The sequence below is a fragment of the Balaenoptera physalus genome (assembly GCF_965194825.1).
Source record: "Balaenoptera physalus genome assembly, chromosome: X".
In the NCBI taxonomy this organism is placed as follows: domain Eukaryota; kingdom Metazoa; phylum Chordata; class Mammalia; order Artiodactyla; family Balaenopteridae; genus Balaenoptera; species Balaenoptera physalus.
Window position 1 is genome coordinate 32,460,539 of NC_138903.1, and position 19,527 is coordinate 32,480,065.

General features: G+C 38.8%; 1 pseudogene across 1 annotated transcript; it reads left to right on the forward strand.

The window, feature by feature from the left end:
- Positions 1–420: 420 nt before the first annotated feature.
- LOC309652791 (melanoma-associated antigen B16 pseudogene) lies at positions 421–19,315 on the forward strand (annotated as a pseudogene). The gene has a single exon. The product of its transcript is annotated as a melanoma-associated antigen B16 pseudogene (transcript).
- The last annotated feature ends 212 nt before the right edge of the window (positions 19,316–19,527 follow it).

Below are 19,527 nucleotides of genomic sequence, written 5' to 3' on the forward strand. Positions count from 1 at the left end.
GAGATAAATTTTTCACCTGAGAGACTTACCTGCAGGGCAGGGCAACCTTTGTTTACCACACATTTTCTCCTTTCACCTTTCCATGAATTGCCTACCCCCAACCCCCAACAACATATTTCTTTTGTCTGTAACTGAAGATGGAATTTAAGGTGGTGACTTGGGCAATTTGAGGTAGTTACTCTTTTCCTGGATATCTCCTATGTATGCAGGAGGTATACACGTTAATAAACTGTTTGTTTTTCTTTTGTTAAATCCATCTTTATTACAGGGAGTCTTAGCCAAGAATTCAGAAGGGTAGGGAGAAAATTATTCAGCAAATACTTCATTCAGCAAAGAATTTTTTATCCTCCAGTGGGTATGAGGACTGGAATAAAATCTGGCTCAAAATTAAGGCCAAGATAATGGCAGGGGAAGCAACCATCAGTTAATCGGAGGAGGGTAATGAAATTACTAAAATGTCAGTGAATTGTTTCAGTCTGGCTAATGTATCTTATGTCTTAATGTAAATTAGTTTATAGACCAATTACTGTAAAATTCAGTGGACTGGTTGGAAGATATTGGAGGACAATGGTGAATCAATAATTGTTCTCGAGTCCAAGTGCCTGTGCCCGACACACAGTGAGGTCAAATAGACCTAAATGTTGATGCCGAAAGCTCAGCTTCTCTGTACACCAGTGCCAAATCAAATCTCAGAGACAGAGTTTTGGGTGAAGTAAAAAGGATAGCTTTATTACTTTGCCAAGCAAAGGGGGACACAGTGGGCTCCTGCCTCAAAAAACTATGTGTCCCAACTTGGAGAGGATAGTCAGAAGTTTTATAGTAATGGTTCAGAGAGGGGCGTAATCAGTTCGTGGACATTCTTCTGATGGGTTGGTGGTGAGGTAAGTAGGAGTCAGCATCATCAACCTTCTGGTTCCAACTGGTCTGGGGTCTGTGTGCTTCTGGGCAGCACATTAACTTCTCCCACCTGGAGGGGATTTCATTATCTGCAAAACAGCTCAAAGATATTGTTGTGTGTATCCTTTGATGGGGAACCAGATTCTTGCCCCAAGGCTACACTGTTGTTTCTCTTGACTGTTTGTTTCTCCCTTGTCTCACATCCCCTCCCTTCCCTAATTAACATCTGCTTGAACCTGCCCGATGGAACTCAGGGAAGGTCATGGAGGCTGAATGAAGCCTATTTCCTGCAGAGGAATGAGGGATACAGAAAGGCTTTGTGCTCAGGAGCCCCACAGGGCCCTGCTCAGTATCAGTGTCTGAGTTTGGAGCAGGAAAAGGTTTATTGCATGGGCCAAGTAAGGAGAATGGGCAGCTTGTTCTCAAAAGACCCAAATTCCCTGATGGTTTTCAGGGAAGAGTTTTTAAAGTCAACATTTAGAGTTGTTACCAAATGCAAGTTTGTGTGCCCGATGCACAGTGAAGTCAAACAAACCAAAACCTCAGAGTTTGGAGCAGAGAAAGGTTCATTGCAGGGCCATGCAAGGGGAACGGGTGGCTCAGGCCCCCCAAGCCCCAAACACCCCCAAGGATTTCAGCAAAGCACTTTTAAAGGCAAGATGAGAGAGGGGCATCCCAGGGTATGTGATCAACTCATGCACAATTCTCTGATTGGTTGATGGTGAGGTAACCAGGGCTGTGTCACAGGGGTTAACATTATCAATCCTTAGGCACCAGAAGGTCTGGGGGCTATGTGCTCATGATCATCAAGTAGTTAATTTCTTCCATTTGATGGTCATTTTTAGCATCTGAAAAACTCAGGAAATATGCAGAAGATACTATCATCTGGGTACTTCAGAGAGGAGCTTACAGTAGAAGATATGGGGAGAAGCCTGTCCAGGGAAGGCGTTATAGGGTCCTGCTTGGTTACAGGGTGACTGCTGCAGGGTGTATGACTTTCTTCTGATTGGTTGATGGTGAGGTAACAGGGTGGCGATCCAGGAATCTCAATCTTTTGGTTCTGAGGTCTCAGCATGTAGTTAACATTCTCCACCTGGGTGGGGGCCTTAGTTCCTGCAGAACTCAAAGATATACATCAGATTGTTATGTATATCCTTTGAGAAGGAACTAAGACTGTTTTTATCACTGAACTATTGTTTCTCAATTGCTTTTCCTTTGTTTCTGCGTTCCCTCACTTCCCTAATTAGTAACTGCTTGAATCTGCTCTTTCGGACTCAGGGAAAGTCTAGGAGACTAAAGCCTTTTTCTACAAACAACAAATGGGGGACACAGAAAGGCTTTTGTACCCAGAAGAGCCTCACAGGGTCCTACTGTTAGAAGTCAATAAAGCCATAGAATAGACTTAGAATTGGGTTGTTAAAAGAGGAGGCCCTAGAAAAGAAATGACTGATATTATCTGTTGTGATAAGTCTCTGTTTCCGTGATCCATCATATTAATTACATTTTTCTCACCAAATCATTTTATTTCATAAAGTATAAAGTTCTCATACATTATAGCTTCCTTCAGAAATCTGAAGTAAAGGTAAAGCAAGGGCAAATAAATTTAGTTGACTAAAAACAAAAAAAATAGATGTCAAACATAAAAAAGCAAATAGACACTGTGTGATGCAATTGCATCCAGAGGTTATGACAGCAAAGGTCAGGAATAACATGTTTTCAATATCCGGGCTAATTCTGTAATAAGTAATGTTGACAAGCACTCAGTATCCTGAAGATTATTAAAACACCAAGATTGAGTTTAAATGAGTAGCTTTCAATGATTAGACTGTCCCCATATCCATCCCAATGATCATTAAGAAAGAAAAATGTTTTTATAAAGTACCTGAGTTGACTGGTCATGTTTATTAGCTGATGGATGACTTGGAATATTTAAATCATCAGGGTCTTTGGAAACTGGAAGTATGCAAAGAAAAATCAATTAGGTTAACCAAAAGATGCAGATAATTTATGATTTATTTTGTAATTATAAATACAAAATATAATCCATTCCTTGTATAATTTAAAAGCTCATATAGATGTTTTCCACTTGGATGGCATTTATCATATATCTCTACATGGCTAACGTTTGTTATGTCCATGGCTTCCCTTTATTACAAGCCCCCATTGCATGTCCCCAGCTCATGGCTTCATTCTCAGCTCTGAATAACTTTCCCTCTATATCCATGACACATTTGGTGGGAGTCAGTCCATTAGGTTCACGTAAGCGATCTATTCTCAGAAAACAGCTCTGCAAAGAATATGAGTAAGTTTTGTTTCCATAAATTACTTGTCAGGGACCATGGACCTTTAGGACTTCCTACAGATAGTCAAATCAACAGTTTGTTAAATTAATTAATGCCAAGGCTTTTGTGATATATTCACGTGTGTGTCTGTAAATGTGTGTATTTATATGGTAGTTATATGTCTACTGTATGGCAAGCAGGCTAATAAGAGTGCCAGTCTGAACCTCTACTCCAGCACTTAGTAACTTCAGAGCTATGTGATACCAGGCAATTTTTTAAATGTTTCTGTGCTTCAGTTTTCTTTTAAACATGTGGATGCAAATATGCGTATAATGAGGGTTAAATATGCAGATGTACATAAAGTGCATATTCTTAATGTTCAGTATGCAGTAAATGTTAAATAATAGATATTAATGTGTATATATAACATGTTTGTCATGTGTATATATGCATATACGTATGTGTAATAAACCCAAATGTACATATAAAATGACCAGAAAGAAATTAACCAACATGTTAGTACAACTATGTTTATCTGATGGGAGTTTTCATTCTTCTTTATACTTTGCTGCAAATTTCAAATTTTCAGCAGTGTGCATTTATCACATTTATAATCAGAGAAAAATGATAAATATTTATTCACTTGGAAAAAAATGGTCTGACACATCAGAGAGCTGGTGTGGTTATCAAGAATAATTTCTTCATAACGAGACCTTTTAAATACTGGAATAGACTACTAGGTTTATGGAGTTTTGCTTTTTGGAAACCTTAACACTCTTCTCCTTTTTAATCCTAATTGAAGGAGGAAGAGTACATCTCAGGTTTTCAAAGCCTTGACAGCATGACAAATAGTTCTGTGGTTACAAACAAGTTAACTTCTATTACAAAAGGTATGTTTTGGGACTTCCCTGGCTGTACAGTGGTTAAGACTCCACTCTTCCACTGCAGCGGGCATGGGTTCGATCCCTGGTCTGGGAACCAAGATCTCGCATGCCGCGTGGTATGGCCAAAAAAAAAAAAAAGTTATGTTTTATCAGTCAACACATAAGGAAGCAGAACTACTAAAGTACCTGGGAAATTGATGTTCTTTTTCTTTTTTCCAAGGAGTTTTCTTCAGAAGTGATTGATAATAAGGAAGCAGGTGAACATTTTTTTCCCCTCATATTTAACTCAGAATGGATATACTTCCAACCATGAATATTCAGATTTGATCATATATATATACCCTTTAGCAGGGAGCATTTACTGAAGAAAACAACCACAGTTTAAAAACACAAACCAAGAAGATCATTTCAATTGGATCCTGGGTATTTCAAATATAATTTAAGCTTGACCCAATCCAATAATTTCTGCATTTGATCTACTATAAGTAATAAAGATTACAGTTTAGAAATAAATGCAGCCTAATATATAAAGACCAAAGAGACAACTGGGAAAAGTACTTTTTTTCCCATTCTGTCTTTCTGAACTGGTAAAAATAATTGAATGCAAAAAATTCTAAAAATTACAACTGGTTAAAGATCATAAGTGCTTATGAAACTTATCAACTCTTCTGGTACCGACACTGCTTGTATTATTATTATTATTTATTTATTTATTTAATATAGATTTATTTATTTATTTATTTATTTTTAGCTGTGCTGGGTCTTTGTTTCTGTGCGAGGGCTTTCTCTAGTTGCGGCGAGCGGGGGGCCACTCTTCACTGCGGTGCGCGGGCCTCTCACTATTGCGGCCTCTCTTGTTGCGGAGCACAGGCTCCAGACACGCAGGCTCAGTAGTTGTGGCTCATGGGCCCAGTTGCTCCACGGCATGTGGGATCTTCCCAGATCAGGGCTCGAACCCGTGTCCCCTGCATTGACAGGCAGATTCTCAAACACTGTGCCACCAGGGAAGCCCCCTGCTTGTATTATTTAAGAAGAGTATTTGTCATGTTTAGCATCCATTGGTACATCATTTGGGACTTATTGATCCTGGAAGCATCATATATTTTGCTCATATTTATGTAAATATGACTATTCTCTGGGATTCTTATGCATACTTTATTTTTAAATTTATTTGAGTTTTATTAGTTTAATTGTATACATTTTGCATTTTTATGAATTTTCTCTTTTGTTTCAACTTATGAAATATTTAAGACACAAATACATATACAGAATAATTTAATAAGCACCTGTGTAACCGACACTAAAATTAAGAAATAAAACATTGCCAATATTATTTAAGCACCCACTGTACCTCTCCCCAATAATAACCTGTCCCTTGGTCACCTTGTCAAAGGAAAATATTTTCCTGGATTTTGTGTTAAATATTCCCATTGTATTTTTATACTTTTACTATATGTGAAAATGTCCATAAGTTATACATAGTATTTGAACGTTTCTGTACTCTGTTTTCCTGGGGTTTGACTTCTCCATTGACATTATGTTACCACCATCATCCGTGTTGACTATGGGTGCTCCAATTAATTAACTTTCTCTGTATTTAATATCCCGTCATATAATTGTAGCACATTCTCCATATAAAGGATGCTTACTTTGTTTCCAAGTTTTTTAGTATCACAAAGAGTGCTGCTAGGAACATTCTGATACATTTCTCTATGTGCACATATGCCATAATTGGTATACATACCCCCAAGTGAATTTAATATGTCACAGGAATTTGCATATTCAGATGAACATGTTATTGGCAAATGTTTGTATCAATTTACTCACCATCAACAATATTCTTTACCAATATTATCAGACTTGCCATTTGGGTTTCTTCTTTGGTAACTGACTGTTCATGTCTTTAGCCTATTTTTGCCATGGGATTTATCTTTTTATCTTTTTCTGAATTGATTTTTAGATCTTTGTATACTCTGGATATCAAGCCATTTTTAGTTACATTCATTAAAAATAGTGTTTCTTGGACTATGACTTATCTTTTCACATTATTCATAGCTTTTTTTTTTTAATTCATTAAAAAATAGACTCAAGAGATGTTGCAAAAACAGTACAGAGTATTGCAATCACTAAGCTTAATCCATCTCTCAGCTTCTCTCAGTGGTGTACAATCACCCAGTTTCCCCAATAGTGACATCTTATGTAACTATAGTACATTATCCAAACCAGGAAATTGATATTAGTATAATGAAATTAACTAGAAATGATACACACAGTTTGCCAGTTTTTGCTTGCAACTCTTGTTTTGGGGATGTCTTTTTTTAGAATTCTACAATGTATGTCTCGATTCGTATGTATATCTATATATGTATTAATTCATATAACTCCCACCACATTCGAAATACAGAGCTGATCCACTGATACAAAGATGCTCCCTCATATTATCACTTTATAGTCACACACTCCTTCCTACTTTACTAACTCATGGCAACAACTCATCTGTTACCCATCTCTGTATTTTGTCATCTCAAGCATGTTATATAAATAGAATCATACTGAATGTAACCATTTATTTTGAAATAATTACATATTATTGCAAAAGAAATTGCAAAGATCATACAGAGTTCTCATGTAAATTTTACCCAGTTTCCCCCAATGGTATTATCTTATATAACTATAGTACTTCGGTAAAATGTATTGGTTTAGACCTATGTCCTTTTATCACGTGTGTACATTTATGTGACTGTCACTGCAGTCAAAATTCAGTACGGTTACCTAGTGTTACCCCTTAATAGTGGTGCCAACCCCCTTTGCCCAACCATGCCTAATACGTAGCAACAACTAATTTGTTCTCCATTGCTATCATTTTATCATTCGGGGAATGCTATGAAAATGGATCATATGGTATGTGACCTTTTGAGACTGATTTTTTTTTCACTCAGCAAGTATGGCCTTTAGATCCATCCAAATTGTTGCATGTATCAATAGGTTTTTTTTCCCCTTTTCATTCCATTGCATAAATGTCCCAGTTTTTTTTAAACATTCACCCACTACAGGACATTTTGGTTGTTTCCCGTTTTCAGCTATTAAAAACAAAGCTGCTATGAACAATTGTGTGCAGGTTTCTTTGTGGACATAAGATTTCATTTTCTAGGATAAGTATCCAGTTGTGCCATTTCTAGTTCATATGGTGAGTGTATGTTTAGTTTTGTTTTTTTTTAACTTTCCAACTGTTTTTTAGAGTCACTGTGCCATTTTACATTGTGTTGACAGAAATAATCAATAAACCAATATATAGTAGGAATAGAAAAGAGTTTTATTTGAGCCAAACTGAGGCCTATAGCCCAGGAGACATGATTCAAGAAGCACTTAAATTGTGTTCCACTGGACTACAAATGGGGGAGGCTTATAAAGGCAAAAACCACAAAATTACATAAGTTGTTTGTCATGAATTATAATTGGAGCTGGCAAGAAGTAACGGTGCTTGTTAAGCAAGGATTGGGGTCTGAAATGGTTGCATAATTACACGGGGAGGCCCTGAGACCACAAAGTTGCAGCTGGCAGCTGGCAGCAGATATAGTTTTGAGAATGGCTGGTGGTGTCCTTGAGTCTGATACAGTCCAGAATATTCAAGTTCTCAGTGATGCAGGAACGTGTCTGAAACCACATCCACAGTGGCCACTCAGCTCCATTTTGGATACCTGAACCATAGTTGCTCCATTTTGATTTTTAAATGCATTCTTTTCTTTAGTGGTTAAAAAGGATGTACAATGTATGTTTGATAGGCCACAAAGCAGGCTGTTCTAATTATCATAAGTTTAAGTTAAACCATGTATAAACCTGAACTACCTCCTCATACCTCAACATGTGAAAATTTCTTCCAACAATTTCCACCAGCAATGTATGAATGATCCAGTTTCTCTGCATCGTTGCCAACATTTGATACTGTTACTTTTTTTTTTAAGCTGTTCTGATAAATATGTAGTGATATCTCATCGTCATCCTTAATTCACATTTCCCTGAAATCTAGTGAAGTTGAACTTCTTTTAATGTGCTTACTTGCTATCTGTATGTCCTTTTCAGTGAAATCTTTCTTCATGTCTCTATAAGAAAAAACTCAGTTTTCCACCTTCTTGTGTGAGGAAAAACCCTGTTTGTCCCTACTGTGTGTTTCTTTCCTATGTATCTCCTTTACCACTCACATAGAACACTCATACTTCTGATATTTCTGGTCACCAAATGTTTGGAAGTTTTTTCCCCCTCAAAAAGCAATTCTCTGTGACACCAGCTGGGTATCCTACAGTTTAACTAGGACACTATCTACCTGGAGAGAGCATCAGATCCCACAGGTTAAGGGCTCAGTCCCGCAAGAGTGCCCATCCCTCCAACTCCAGATGCCAGTTGCAAGCCCAGGCTATCACTTGTGCTTCTGACTAACCGGCTATAGATCAGAGGTTCCAAAGACCCCTTCCTTGGATTTGATTAATTTGCTAGAATGACTCACAGAACCACTTACTTACACTTACTGGTGTATTAAAGGATTTGATAAAAGATCTAGATGAACAGCCAGATGAAAAAATATCAGTACATAGGGCAAGGCCTGGGAGGGTCCTGAGCATAGGCGCTTCTGTCGCCATGGAGTTGGGGTACATCACCCTCCCAGTGCAGATGTGTTCTCCAGCCTGGAAGCTCCCCAAACCCTGTACTACTGGGATTTTATGAAGTCTTGCTCATGTAAGCAGGATCAATTATTAACTCCATTTACAGTCCCTCTCCCCTCTCTGGAGGATGAGAGATGGGGCTGAAACTTCCAAGCTTCTAATCATGGCTTGGTCTTTCTGGTGACCAGCCGCCATCCAGGAGCCACCCAGACTCACCTCCGTAGCACCAACGATGCTCCTAGTGCTCTTATTACTTAGGAAATTACAAGAGTTTTAGGGGTCCTCTGTCAGGGATGGAGTCAAAGACAAATATTAGAGCAAGAGATGTTCCTGGTGTTCTTACCACTTAGGGAATTATAAGGGTTTTAGGAGCTCTGTGCCAGGAACTGGGGGCAGAGACCAATATATACATATATATATATATATATATATATATATATATATATAAAATTTATTTATTACTTCATAATGTCTTTTGTCCATTTTCTAATTGTTTCCTTTTTTAAATGTTGTTTTCAGATGTCTTTAGATATTCTACATATGAATCCTTTGTACATATTTGGTCTGGCAAATATTTTCTTTGGCTTGTATTTTCATAACTCTTGAAAAGATTTTTCATGAATAAATTTTTTTTTATTTTGATGAAGTCTAATTTATCAATCTTTTCTTTTATGGATGGTGTTTTTGGTATAATGTCTAAAATCTTCAGTAGATCCCCAAAGCTTGCTCCTACATTTTCTTCTAAAAGTTTTATAGCTTTACATTTTATATTTAACTCTTATGTAACATTGAATTTATTTTTGTATAAGATCTGAGATTTAGGTCAAAATGCATTTTTTCCCAGTGGATGTTCAATTGCTCCAGCACCAGTTTTTGTAAAGTCTATCCTTCCTCCATTTAATTGCTTTTGCAACTTTGTTGAAAATCAATTTCCATACTTATATGGGGGTATTTCTATGGTCTCTTTTCTGATCTATTCGTCTAATGTCCACCCAGCCACCAATATCACAGTCTCGATTGCTACAGCTAATCAATGTCTTGAAATCTGATAAAGAGATTCCTCCCATTTTTACTCTTCTTTTTAAAACATTGTTTTAGCCGTTCTGGTTCCTTTGCCTTTCCATATAAATTTTTAGATGAGATTAACTAGGCATGGAAAAAAATCTTGCTGAAATTTTTATAGGAATTATGTTAAACCCGTTTATCAATTTGACAAAAATTGAGATTATTACTATATTGAGTCTTTTAATCCATGAGCATATTATATCTCTCCATTTATTTAGATATTCTTTTATCTCATTCATTATTGTTTTGTACTTTTCTGCATACAATGCCTGTACATATTTTTTTAGATTTATACTTAGGTATTTCAGAGTTGTGTTGTTTTTTGAGTGAGTGTCAGTGGTATTGCATTTATAGTTTCCATGTGTTCATTACTACTATATAGAAATACAACTGATTTTTGCATATTGATCTTAAAGTCTGCAACCTTGCTGTGTTCACTTACTAGATCTAGGAGTTGTTTTGTAGATTTCTTGGGTTTTTAAATATACACAGTCATGACTTCTTCAAAGAGGGAGCGTATTATCTATTCATATATGATTCTTAAGACTTTTATTTCTTTTATTACCTTATTGTGCTGGCTAGACATTCTAGTACTATGTTAAATAGCAGTGGTGAGAGTGAACATTCTTGCCTTGTTCCTGATCTTATGGAAAAGTTATCCAGTCTTTCACCATTAAGTATAATGTCAAATTTAGGTATTTTTAGATGTTCATTATCAAGTTGAGGGAATTTGCCTCTATTACATCCTAAGAGTTTTGTTATACATAGGTGCTGAATTTTGTCAGTAGTAATAATCATCATCATCATTATTTTCTGTCTGTATGACATTCTGCTGTTCATTTAAGACTTTGGTAACTTCTGTCTTCTCTCTTTTCTTCTTTGTCAGTCTTACTAGAGGTGTGTCAATTTTATTGGTCCTTCCAAAAAAAAAAAAAAACCCACACAAAAAAAACACAAGCTTTTAGTTTCATTGATTATCTCCATTTTTTTTGTTTTTTTGTTTACAATTTCATTACGTTCTGCTCTTTATCATTTTCTTTCTTCTCTTGCTTTTGGTTTATTTTGCTCTCCTTTATCTAGGTTCTTGTGGTGTGAGTTTAAATTACTGATCTGAGACTTTTCTGCTTATTTAATTTACTATCTTAGTGCTATAAAGTTCAGTCTCAGCACTGCTTTAGCTGTGCCCCACAAATTTTGAAATATTGCATTTTCATTTTAATTCAGTTCAGCATATTTTAAAATTTCTTTTGAGACTTCTCTGACCCACGGATGATTTAAAAGTGTTTTTTAGTTTCCAAATATTTAGAGTTTTCCTGTTGTCCTTCTGTTATTGATTTCAATATCGGCTCCATGATCATTAGAGAGTGCACTCTATATGATTGTAATTATTTTCAATTTGTTACGGTTTGTTTCATTAACTAGGATATAGTCTGTCTTGGTATATGTTGCATGGGGTCTTGAAAAGAATGTGCATTCTCCTTTTTTTGTGTAGAATGTTCTATAAATGTTTGTTAGATTTTATTGGTTGATGGTTCTTCTATATCCTTGCTGATTTTGTACCTGGTTGTTGTATCATTTGTTGAGCGAGAAGAATGTTCAACACTCCTGGTATGTCTTTGTTAAATTAACATATGTTAAAAGGAACACAAGTTAAGGGTGCTGAATGGTGAGCAGTGGTCCAACAACAGACCACAAGAGAAATTGAAATAGAGAAGTTCGTTACTCACAGGTCCTGTGGGAAGTACATCCAAGCCTCCAGGGGCCACATGGGGAGATCAAGGCAGAGTGCAGACAGAGGCAGAACCTGGGACACATGCCTTTATTAGGGTCTGTGGGTGGAGTGCTTTGGGATTCCCAGGCTAAGGCCGGATTGGTCAATTCAAAACAAAAGAGTAGAGTTTTGGTAAGTTACATGGGATCTCATCTAAGGGGGTGGCCCTGAGAGGCAGAGGAGACTGTTGATCACAAGGTCTTATTGCAGAAGTCATATCAGGAACTTAATTTGCTTGTGACTCTGTGGGACGCATCTAGAGCATGCACGTGCATGAGGGGCTAGTGTCAGTTTAAGGTCTCTGCAGGCTGCTTGGCCAAACAAAATGGATGCCAAGGCAGTAATACCGTGGAATAGCTTAGCTAATCTTTAATAACTCTAAACATAATTATAGATTTATCTATTTTTCTTTTCAATTCTATCCGGTTTTGTTCCACTTATTTTTCAGCTCTATAGTTCAGTGAATCCACAATGAACACTGCAGTATCTTCTTGGTAGATTGACCCTAAAACTTGCAGAAAGTAATGTAGTCCTGTCAACACATTGATTTTTGCCTCACAAGACTTATGTCAGACTTTGGAACTACAGAACCATAAAATAATAATTTGTGTTGTTTTAAACTGCTAGATCAGTGGTATTTGATAAAGCAGGAAAGGAAAACTAATATGCTAGTATAAGCAATTAGTGCTATAAATTCTTCTAATCACTGCCTTACTTGCATCCCATAGATTTTGATATATTGCATTTTAATTTTCATTGATTCATTTGAACATATTTTTAAAATTTACCTTGAGAAATCCTCTTTGACCCATATATTCTTTAGGGGTATGTTAGTTAATTTCCGATAATTTGAAGAGTTCCCCGTTGAGTTTCTGTTACTGATTTCTAGTTTCAGTCCATTACATTCAGAGTCCAATCACACTCTGTGTGATTTCATTCTTTTACCTTTGTTAAGGTTTTTTTTATTACACAGGGTCTAGCTTGTGAATATTCTATGTGTGCTTGAAAACAATGTGTGTTCTGTTGTGTTGGGTCGTGTGCTATAAACACTAATTGTATCCTGTTAGATTATGATGCTGTTCAGTTCTATATCCTTTATACTATATTCATATCCTCTAAATCCTTGATGAGTTCTTTTCTACTGTTACTGTTGATCCCTTAGGGAAAGGTGTTTAAATCCCTGACTATAAGTGTGGATTTGCCTACAAGTCCGTTCAGTTCCCTCAGTTTTTGTTTTAGTTTTTTAAGCTCTTCTTTGAGGGCCTACGTATTAGGATTGTTGTGTCTTTATAATTTCTGTGGTCAGCCCTTGAAGACCCTGGGCCAGACTGTCAGGCTAAGCGTCCTATTCACTTCTTTATATCAGGTCTAAGGGGGTGATGGTGTAGCCGTTGGTCACCAAAGGGAGTAGTCCCAGGAGCCAAGGTGAGGATGCTCCTTCAATAATTAGGAACCAAGTATCCCAGGACAGAGAGGGACCAACAGAATAGTCAGTACTAGGTATCCCATGGTAGGGGTGGTGGTTGACACACCCCTTGACTTCCTTTTCCTGGGGCCCCGTGGAAGTTAACTGCTTTGGTTTGAAGTGTCAACTTCACAGCAGCAGAGAGGAGGGGACACAAGCCTAGCTAATATGATGATCTTGAATGTGAACTAAGAGTATGACTCACTGTAGAACAGAGGGGCCCTGAATGCCAGCCCCTGCTCTCACCCCAGTGTACCTCAGGCAGGGCTGGAAGGCCTCATCCTAAGACTCCGTGTAACTTCCTCCCTGGGTGTATTAGCTTCTAGGACTGCCAAGACAAGTACCACACATTTGGTGGCTAAAATAACCAGAAATTTATTCAATCACAGTTCTGGAGGCCAGAGGTTTGAAATCAAGTTGTTGGCAGTGTTAGTTCCTTCCGGAGGCTCTGAGGCAGAACCTGTTCCATGCTTTTAACCTGGCTTCTGGTGGATTGCCAGCAATATTTGGTATTCCTTTGGCTTGTAGAGGCATCACTCCAATCTCTGCCTCTGCCATCACATGGCCTTCCTCCCTCTGTGTCTCTGTATCCAAATCTCCCTCTCTTCTTCTCTTACAAAGGTATCAGTCATTTCATTTAGGGCCCACCCTATTCCAGGATGACCTCATCTTAATTTGATTACATTCGCAAAGATCCTATATCCAGATACGGTCACATTCGCAGGTACTGGAGAATAAGGCTTGAACATATCTTTTGGGACACACAGTTCAATCCACTACACCAGAGATCTTAGGGGCAGGAAGAAGAACAGGAGCCCTGCGGGTTCCTAGAGTAATGCCCTCAAAGAAACCTGCGAAGATGGTCTTTATTATAGCTACAGGATTATCTCCCTGCTGAAGATGAGCACACCCTCTATCCTCCTTCCTCCACTGGACTGGAATTACCTGCTCTCCTGCCCACACTTACGCCTCATGACCCTGGCCAGTGTCACCATGCCTTGGGAGCAGAGCAGTAAGAAATGTGGTGAGAAACACTACAAATCCTAAAGTCAGACACTTGCCCTCCTATTTTGGGGGATATTGCCCAGAGCCACCCCCCCTGCTGCTGGCATTCTTAGGAACCTCAGAGAGCCACATCCACTACCATTGCTTCTGCAGGTGTTTCATGCATGAGATCAGATGAAGGTGCCAAGAGCCAAGATGAGAAAAGCACAGGCACCTCTGAGGCCCCGCTCTCATTTCAGAGCTGACCCAGACGCCTTCTCATGAGGAAGAATAGTGCAGTTGACAGCACAGTTCCTGCTGCACAAGTATAAAATAAGAGACCCACTACAAAAGCAGACATGCTAAAGATTGTCAACACAAAGTACAATGCAAGCACTACTTCCCTGAAATCTTCAGGAGAACCTCTAAGTACACGAAGCTGATCTTTGGCATTAATGTAAAAGAAACCAACCCCAGAAGTTACTCTTATGCCCTTGTTAGCAAGTTGGACACGACCAGCAAAGAGAGTTTGATTGGTGGCAGGGAGGTGCATGAGACAGGGCTCCTGATGCCTCTCCTGGGTTTGATTTTCATGAATGGCACTTACGCCACTGAGGAAGAGATCTTAGGATTCCTGAATAGTTTAGGGATATATGCGAGGAGAAGGCATTTAACTTGGGGGGAGCCCAAGAAACTCACCACCAGAGATTTGATGCAGGGAAAGTACCTGGAGTAGGGGCAGGTGCCCAGCCGTGATCCTCCAGATGTGATCTGTGGGGTCCAAGAGCCCAGGTTGAAACCTGCAAGATGAAAATCCTGGGAGGTTTGGCCAAAGTCAACAAAGCTGTCCCAGTGCCTTCCAGCCCTGGTATGAAGAGGCTTGGAGAGATGAGAAAGAGAGAGCCTGAGTGAGAGTTGCAGCCAGGACTGGCACTACTGACGTGGTCAGTGCAAATTCCAGCGCTATGTCCAGTAGCTTTTCCTGCCCGTAGTGAAGTCTGAGGTAGATTCTTCATGTTGTGGATGAAGAGTGAACGTTCTTAGTAATGGAGGGCCAAAGTGGGCTGCAGAGAACACAGTGGATAAGATCTTTCTGTTCCTTTTCTGTATGGAGAACTTTCACCTCTTTTTTTTTTTTTTTTTTGTATTTTTCAAATGTCATTTTTATGAAAGGCTTATTTAGTATCAGAATCTAAGTTTATGAATGACATGGATCACACATCTGTTGCTGTTGATCAGGTTTAAGAGTAAGAGTTTTGGTATTTTCTTGGAAATACGAAAGAATCACATAGTGAAATGTCAGTAATTAGGATCACAAAATAGAGGCAAAAATAAAATGGTTAATTATTGTTTTTTTATATTTTAGTCTTTTAGTAAAATTAAAGACACAGATTTGCTTAGCTTATTCAAGGATGTAGGAGAAATAAAACCATAGTTAATTAACCCTTAGGCCATAGGCCCTTTCATCCTTCAGACATTATTGGGCATCTGCTCTTTGGAAGACTCCTTATTAGTACTGAGGATGCTAAAATAAAGAAGATCCAGCCCTTGCCTATGGAATTTTAGAGTCTAGGAACCGGTTTCACATGATGAAGATGGTGAAATACTCTGCACAAATAAAATACAACAAATAAAAAAGAGTTAAGCAGGATGGGCTCCAGATGAGAACAGTCAAATGTAAATGTCATAAAGCAAGGAAGTTTGAGGTTTTGGACCCTGCAGTTTCTCCGGTGGGAGGTACTTTTAAGTTAAGTTGGCTGGTGGACTAGGTGAGGCTCTCAGTGTTGTGAGCAGAGGCCAGACACTCAACCGTTGTATCTTAGAGTTGAGAGACTAAGCCTGGAATGAAAAACTGTTCATAGCAGTTACTTTGGTATTTTAGGTAAACTAGAGAGAACCTCCATCTGTGGCAGTAATGGAATGGGTCCTGCGCTTTTCCCAGTTCAGATGAACCCAGTACAGAAACTAGATGTTTTATATATATTGTGTCCAGAGAGTTTCTGTGAAAAAAGTTTGTCACTAGATTGAGGTAAGATGTGAGGAAGACACGGAGCTGTCACTCTTTGTCTTTGTGCTAAGAGTCAGAGCCTGCTCCATTAAAAAGGGCATTTGAATTGTTATCTTGAATGTAATTTTGTAAATCTACAAATGGGGGCTAGATTTCTGCTTGTGGTGGAATGAATGAAAATAGGGGTGGTTTGGATGGAAAGGCAGCTGGGAGGGATAGAAGAAGATGGCCCTTCACACAAATTTTAGGAGTTTTGAGCTGCATCCAATTGGAGAAGACTCCCCAGCACTCAAATTAAATAATATTGTTACTGAATGCAAGTCCATGTGCCTGATGCACACTGAGGCCAAACTATACCGAAACATTGGAGTTTGGAGCAGAGAAAGGTTTATTGCAGGGCCATGCAAGGAAATGGGTGGCTCATGCCCTAAAAAGCCAGAATTCATGGTTGGTCAGGTCACATGATGTTCCTGTAGACCTCCAACAAGACAAAGTTATTCTCTGTTCAGGTCAGGTGATGGTCAGGCTATCCCGTATATTTCAAGCTATAGGCAACATTCTTTTACAAAAGGTGCAGAGCCAGCATGACTAAGCACAGGCAGCAGAGCACAAAGGTTAAAGTAAGGTTAAAGTGAAAGGAACAGATCTAATATGGAGTCAGATTTGTTCTTCCCTATTATAATATGTCTTCAAATGGGGGAAGTTGATGAAGCTTTACTTGCAAATCAGCATTTTGGTTGATTTGCTATTCCACATCCTATAGCACTTCATCCTATAGACATGTATTCATAAACTATTAATCATCTAAGATATGCCAGTCACTGTGATATGTACTTTATATATATTACATATATTCCAACAGTCCTAGAAGACAGGGCTTATCAAACTCACTTAATAGATGAAGGGCCTGAGGCTCATAAAGTTTGGTAATGTGCCCATGTTCACAGGGCTAGAATATGACAGAGCTGGGGCTAGAGCCCTGGTCTGAATTCTTCTAGAGCCAACTGTTCTGCTGTCATTTCTTCATAAAAATACTGCTCTTTCCCCACTTCTCTGCAATGGCACATTTTTAATAAATCAAGCAACCATGTACAAGTGGGTCTGTTTGGAGACACTCTATTTGATTACTTTGGTTTATTTACCTATGCCTGAACTTAATGCCACAAGATCTTGGTTACTATAGATTTTTTTTCCTTTATATCTTTATTTATTTTTTTAAACATCTTTATTGGAGTATAATTGCTTTACAATGGTGTGTTAGTTTCTGCTTTATAACGAAGTGAATCAGCTATACATATACATATATCCCCATATCTCCTCCCTCTTGCGTCTCCCTCCCTCCCACCCTCCCTATCCCACCCCTCTAGGTGGTCACAAAGCACTGAGCTGATCTCCCTGTGCTATGCAGCTGCTTCCCACTAACTATCTATTTTACATTTGGTAGTATATATATGTCCATGCCACTCTCTCACTTTGTCCCAGCTTACCCTTCCCCCTCCCCATGTCCTCAAGTCCATTCTCTAGTAGGTCTGTGTCTTTATTCCTGTCCTGTCCCTAGGTTCTTCAGAACCATTTTTTTTTTTTTTTTTTAGATTCCATATATATGTGTTAGCATACAGTATTTGTTTTTCTCTTTCTGACTTACTTCACTCTGTATGACAGTCTCTAGGTCCATCCACCTCACTACAAATAACTCAATTTCGTTTCTGTTTATGGCTGAGTAATATTCCATTGTATATATGTGCCACATCTTCTGTATCTATTCATCTGTCGATGGACACGTAGGTTGCTTCCATGTCCTGGCTATTGTAAATAGTGCTGCAATGAACACTGTGGTCCATGACTCTTTTTGAATTATGGTTTTCTCAGGGTATATGCCCAGTAGTGGGATTGCTGAGTCATATGGTAGTTCTATTTTTAGTTTTTTAAGGAACCTCCATATTGTTCTCCATAGTGGCTGTATCAATTTACATTACCACCAACAGTGCAAGAGGGTTCCCTTTTCTCCACACCCTCTCCAGCATTTATTGTTTGTAGATTTTTTGATGATGGCCATTCTGACTGGTATGAGGTGATACCTCATTGTAGTTTTGATTTGCATTTCTCTAATGATTAGTGATGTTGAGCATCCTTTCATGAGTTTGTTGACTATCTGTATATCTTCTTTGGAGATATGTCTATTTAGGTCTTCTGCCCATTTTTGGATTGGGTTATTTGTTTTTTTGATATTGAGCTGCATGAGCTGCTTGTAAATTTTGGAGATTAATCCTTTGTCAGTTGCTTAATTTGCAAGTATTTGAGGACCCACTCCTGAGGGTCCTCAGAGTTTCTATGCATCTCCCACTGCCATCACAGCCACCTCATCCAGCAAATGAGATGAGGGCTCCATGATCCAAGAAGAAGAGCATAGTCCAGGCATCTCACAGGCTGTGCTAGACCCCAAGAATGTGCCCATAGATGCTCTAGATAAGGAAGTGACTCTGTTGGTGAATTTCCTGCTGCTCAAGTATCAAATGAAAGAGCCAATAACAAAGGCAGATATGTTGGAGATTGTCATCAAAGATTGCCAAGTCCACTTCCCTGAGATCCTCCTGAGAGCCTCTGAGTGCTTGGAGATGATCTTTCACCTTGATCTGAAGGAAGTGGATCCCACCAACCACCACTATTGCCTCCTCATCAAATTGGCCTTACCTATGATGGGAAGCTGCACGGTGAAGTGGGCATGCCCAAGACTGGCATCCTGATACTTATCCTGGGTGTGATCTTTGTAAAGGGCAACCGTGCTACCAAAGACGAAGTCTGGGAAGTTCTGAATGTGACCAGGTTATATTCTGGGAGGAAGCACTTCATCTTTGGGGAGCCCAGGGAGCTCATCACCAAAGATTTCGTGAAGGAAAAATACCTGGAGTACCGGCAGGTGGCCAACACTGATCCTCTGCAATTTGAGTTCCTGTGGGGCCCCAGAGCCCACGCTGAAACCACCAAGACGAAGGTCCTGGAGTTTCTGGCCAAGGTTCATGGGACTGACCCAAGTTCTTTCCCATCTCAGTATGAGGAGGCTTTGCAAGATGAAAAAAGAGAGAGAGCCCGAGCCAGAATTTCAGCCAGGGCTCCTCTCCTTCTGTGGCTACTGCAAGTTCTAGTATCGAGAGCAGCAGCTTCTTCCTCACCTAGGGTAGTCAGAGGTAGTTTCTTCATGCATTGTTGGAAGAGGCAGTTAGTGTTGATAGAATTTAGGTCTGAGGTGGGGCTGAAAGGAGAACAGTATATATGCCTATGTGTTCCTATTTTGTATGTGTAACTTGAAAATTTATTCTTTTTTTGGTATATGTATTATTCAAATATTTCTTTTAATATAGATTTAATTACCTTCAAAACCTTTAAGTTTATGAATGATGTTGGTGATGTATTTAATTCTATAATGAGGTTTACTTGTAAGAGCTTTGTTATTTTATAAATAAATTGTGAAACCATCCATCTTATTTTGTCATCTGGAGCAAGATAACATGATAC